At 55.2% G+C, this 5,000-nt stretch overlaps 3 non-coding genes across 3 annotated transcripts in view; all 3 read left to right on the top strand.

The window, feature by feature from the left end:
* The first annotated feature begins 407 nt into the window (after positions 1–407).
* On the top strand, positions 408–2,347 carry LOC149408480 (small subunit ribosomal RNA). The gene has a single exon (XR_016305572.1). It is a non-coding gene; the product is annotated as a small subunit ribosomal RNA (ribosomal RNA).
* A 329-nt stretch (positions 2,348–2,676) lies between these two features.
* Positions 2,677–2,838, top strand: LOC149408479 (5.8S ribosomal RNA). Its single transcript, XR_016305569.1, has one exon. It is a non-coding gene; the product is annotated as a 5.8S ribosomal RNA (ribosomal RNA).
* A 411-nt stretch (positions 2,839–3,249) lies between these two features.
* LOC149408478 (large subunit ribosomal RNA) overlaps positions 3,250–5,000 on the top strand; it is a 4,064-nt gene continuing 2,313 nt past the window's right edge. Inside the window, exon 1 of the ribosomal RNA XR_016305567.1 lies at positions 3,250–5,000. This exon is cut by the window's right edge and continues 2,313 nt beyond it. This is a non-coding gene — a ribosomal RNA (large subunit ribosomal RNA).

Raw genomic sequence — 5,000 nt, 5'->3', positions numbered from 1 at the left:
GCTCATGTTTTGACTCTGGAGTTCCGCGCGAGCAGAATTTTCAAAAGCAAAGGCGGAGGATTTTATCCCCGTCTCACTGTTGCCTCGCCAAAGGCGTGCGCTTTCGGTGTACACGTTTTACGAATGGGAATTATAAATCGGACGATAGCGTCGTCGCGGGTGCGGTCTCTCTCTCTCGGGCGGGAGCCGTCCTACGCGCGCTTTCTTCGTTTGAAGCAAAAATTTTCCCGCGGAGCTTTCGTCTAGCGACGGTCGCCGAGCGGGAGAATATAGCGGTACGCATAATGAGCGTGACTCGTGCGGGTGACTCCGTCGCGTGTTCTTTAACGCCGTGTTGTCCGCGCCCTCTACGCGAGGGCGGGCCTCTGTCGTTCGGAGGATTAAAAACCCTCCGACGGTGGTGCAGCTCCCTGGTTGATCCTGCCAGTAATCATATGCTTGTCTCAAAGACTAAGCCATGCAAGTCTCAGTAAAAGCCGAATTAAGGTGAAACCGCGAATGGCTCAATATATCAGTTTTGGTTCCTTAGATCGTACACGGTTACTTGGATAACTGTGGCAATTCTAGAGCTAATACATGCAAACGAGGTTCTGACCGGTAACGGGAGGAATGCTTTTATTAGATCAAAAACCAATCGGCGGCGGGGTTCGCGCCCCGTCCGTCGCCATTCGAGATGACTCTAGATAACTTTGAGCTGATCGCACGGTCTAGCACCGGCGACGCATCTTTCAAATGTCTGCCTTATCAACTGTCGATGGTAGTTTATGCGACTACCATGGTTGTCACGGGTAACGGGGAATCAGGGTTCGATTCCGGAGAGGGAGCCTGAGAAACGGCTACCACATCCACGGAAGGCAGCAGGCGCGCAAATTACCCACTCCCGGCACGGGGAGGTAGTGACGAAAAATAACGATACGGGACTCGTCCGAGGCCTCGTGATCGGAATGATTACACTTTAAATCCTTTAATGAGGATCCATTGGAGGGCAAGTCTGGTGCCAGCAGCCGCGGTAATTCCAGCTCCAATAGCATATACTAAAGTTGTTGCGGTTAAAAAGCTCGTAGTTGAAATTGTGTCCTGCGGTGTCGGTCTACCGAATGCGGTACGACAGGCACGTCTGCGGGGCTTCTCGCCGGTGCGTCCACCGCCGGCGTGTGTCGGTCGGCCTCACGGTCGGCCGCGCACCGAGGCGGGCCGTCGCGGCTGTTTACTTTGAACAAATTAGAGTGCTCAAAGCGGGCTAACACTTGCCTGAATATTGTACGCATGGAATAATAGAATAGGACCTCGGTTCTGTTTTGTTGGCTTTCTGATACCAGAGGTAATGATTAATAGGGACGACTGGGGGCATTCGTATTGAGACGTTAGAGGTGAAATTCTTGGATCGTCGCAAGACGGACTAAAGCGAAAGCATTTGCCAAAGGTGTTTTCATTAATCAAGAACGAAAGTTAGAGGTTCGAAGGCGATTAGATACCGCTGTAGTTCTAACCATAAATGATGCCAGCCAGCGATCCGCCGAAGTTTCATAATTTTAACCCGGTGGGCAGCTCCCGGGAAACCAAAGCTTTCGGGCTCCGGGGGGAGTATGGTTGCAAAGCTGAAACTTAAAGGAATTGACGGAAGGGCACCACCAGGAGTGGAGCCTGCGGCTTAATTCGACTCAACACGGGAAAACTCACCAGGCCCGGACACTGGAAGGATTGACGGATTAACAGCTCTTTCTCGATTCGGTGGGTGGTGGTGCATGGCCGCTCTTAGTTGGTGGAGCGATTTGTCAGGTTAATTCCGGTAACGAACGTAACTCTAGCCTATTAAATAGACGTGCAACCGGTATCACGAGGGTCCGTGTGCGCGCGGCTTCGGCGTTCGCGCGTCGGGGTCGTGCGTTTCGCGGTCTTCACTACCGGCGTACAATGAAAATCTTCTTAGAGGGACCGGCGGTATATATAGCCGCACGAGATTGAGCAATAGCAGGTCTGTGATGCCCTTAGATGTCCTGGGCCGCACGCGCGCTACACTGAAGGGATCAGCGTGTCCTCCTTGGCCTAACGGCCCGGGTAACCCGATGAAACCCCTTCGTGATAGGGATTGGGGTTTGCAATTCTCCCCCATGAACGAGGAATTCCTAGTAAAAGCGAGTCACCAGCTCGCGTTGATTGCGTCCCTGCCCTTTGTACACACCGCCCGTCGCTACTACCGATGGATGATTTGGTGAGGTCTTCGGACTGGTGCGCGGAAGCTCTCACGGGCATCCGACGCGTCGGAAAGTTTGACCGAATTTGATCATTTAGAGGAAGTAAAAGTCGTAACAAGGTTTCCGTAGGTGAACCTGCGGAAGGATCATTTCCTGTGTTTAATGTTTGTGCTTTCCATGATATGAAATATTATTATGAAACAAAACATATTATACATATAAACCATAATCGAACGAATGCTAAATTACTGCGTCGGAGATCGCCCTAGGGCGCCGATGCGAACCGAGAACCGCCGGCGTCGAGCGGAGGAGGGCTCCGTCCTCTATCCGCTCGTCCGGTGAAATTTTACCCGTCGCCGTGAAGGCGGCGGTACAAAATTAATCTTTTTGTCGAATGGAATTATAAACATTTCGAAAACGCAAACCAAATTGTAAAAACCGAAAACTAAAACGTATCTATTTATGTTTGTTTTATCATTATTACCCTGAACGGCGGATCACTCGGCTCGTGGGTCGATGAAGAACGCAGCTAAATGCGCGTCAGAGTGTGAACTGCAGGACACATGAGCATCGACATTTCGAACGCACATTGCGGTCCGAGCAAGACGTAGTTTGTCGACGGACCACTCCTGTTTGAGGGTCGCGCACACAATGCGACCAGACTGTTCTCTCGCCCCCGTCCTCGGACGGGGGCGCGCAGAGCGAGCGTTGCCGGCGTCGCCGGGGCCCGCGCGCGTCGTCTCCTCGGAGACGCGCGCCGGGACCTCGGCGTCCGGTTAAATTTGACGAAGTGCTCTCTCGATGCGCGCGATTTCCGCTTGCGTTATACCAAACGCGGAGGAACGCGTGCGAGCCTTGAGCTAGCGACGACGCTGAAAACTGGGCAGTCTACCGCGCGAGCGGTCGGCTGTCCGGGGCGATCTTCGCGCTCTCGGCCGCGCGCACCTCCGCGGACGCTCGTCGGTTTCGCGCCCGCTTGACAGAGTCTGCACGGGCGAGAATACGCGCACACTGTTGCTTTGCGTACTTCTCGAATTTATAAAATTTTTGTTGTCGACCTCAAATCAGGAGAGATCACCCGCCGAACTTAAGCATATCAGTAAGCGGAGGAAAAGAAACTAACGAGGATTCCCCGAGTAGCGGCGAGCGAAACGGGAAGAGCCCAGCGCTGAATCCTGCGGCCCCGGCGGGCCGCCGGGAAATGTAGCGTTCGGGAGGAGAGTTATACATACACGCGCGGTCATTAGTCACGGCTGCCTGTCCAAGTTCATCTTGAACGGGGCCCGCTTACCCGCAGAGGGTGCCAGGCCCGTGGTGACGGTAGCCGGCCGCGACGGTCTCTCTCCCTAGAGTCGGGTTGCTTGAGAGTGCAGCCCTAAGTGGGTGGTAAACTCCATCTAAGGCTAAATACTACCACGAGACCGATAGCGAACAAGTACCGTGAGGGAAAGTTGAAAAGAACTTTGAAGAGAGAGTTAAAGAGTACGTGAAACCGTTCAGGGGTAAACCTGTGGAACTCAAACGAGCGAACGGGGAGATTCATCGTGTCTTCCGTCGGGGCTCGCGCCTCGCGCAAACCTTCGCCTTCGGCTTTCGGGTCGGGGCGGTGGGTGCGCGGGTGCGCCGTCAGGCTCCCGGAGCGCGTGCACTTCTCCCTTAGTATAACACCGCGACCCGTCGCGCCGCGGTCGAATGCGCCGTGCGGTTGACCCGTCTCGCTCTGCGAGGCGGAGCCGCGGTGTCCACGGCCGCGGCGTACATTACGCAGCGACGGTAGAGAACGAGGATCGCGTCCGCCCCTCGCGGGCGTCCGTCGCGCTGCAGCGGCGTCCTTCGCGTGGCCCCCGGCGTCTAGTGCGTCGCGGGTGTCGCGCGTCGGGTGTCCGTCGTTAGCGGCGCGCTCTCGGACGGGACGCGTCCCGGTCGGCGGTGGTTTTGTTTTGGGCACTCACAGGACCCGTCTTGAAACACGGACCAAGGAGTCTAGCATGTGCGCGAGTCATTGGGAACACTGATAAACCCAGAGGCGAAATGAAAGTGAAAGGCCGGCCTCGAGCCGGTCGCAGGGAAGATGCGCGGGCGTCGTCAGACGCCCCGCCGCATTCCCGAGGCGTTTCGAGAAAGCCCCCGTGCGATTATCGAGACGCACTGAGAGCGTACACGCTGGGACCCGAAAGATGGTGAACTATGCCTGGTCAGGTCGAAGTCAGGGGAAACCCTGATGGAGGACCGAAGCGATTCTGACGTGCAAATCGATCGTCCGAACTGGGTATAGGGGCGAAAGACTAATCGAACTATCTAATAGCTGGTTCCATCCGAAGTTTCCCTCAGGATAGCTGGCGCTCGAGAAACATGACGGTTTTCGGACCGCCATTCGCACAGTCTCATCCGGTAAAGCGAATGATTAGAGGCATTGGGGCCGAAATGGCCTCAACCTATTCTCAAACTTTAAATGGGTGAGATCTCCTTCTTGCTCGAAGATGAAGTAGGAGCTCGGATGGGAGTGCCAAGTGGGCCAATTTTGGTAAGCAGAACTGGCGCTGTGGGATGAACCAAACGTCGAGTTAAGGCGCCCAATGAACGCTCATCGGATACCATAAAAGGCGTTGGTCGCTCAGGACAGCAGGACGGTGGCCATGGAAGTCGGAATCCGCTAAGGAGTGTGTAACAACTCACCTGCCGAAGCAACCAGCCCTGAAAATGGATGGCGCTGTAGCGTTCAGCCTATACTCGACCGTTGCAGGCAAGCGGGGCGTTCGTGCGGCTCCGGCCGTGCGATCGTTTTGAAGCCGCAACGAGTAGGAT

The sequence above is a fragment of the Hesperophylax consimilis genome, unplaced genomic scaffold (assembly GCF_061612785.1).
Source record: "Hesperophylax consimilis isolate HC1 unplaced genomic scaffold, BYU_Hcon_1.0 scaffold_258, whole genome shotgun sequence".
NCBI lineage: Eukaryota > Metazoa > Arthropoda > Insecta > Trichoptera > Limnephilidae > Hesperophylax > Hesperophylax consimilis.
Note: the sequence above shows the minus strand (reverse complement) of the source record. Positions and strands in the feature narration are given on the sequence as shown.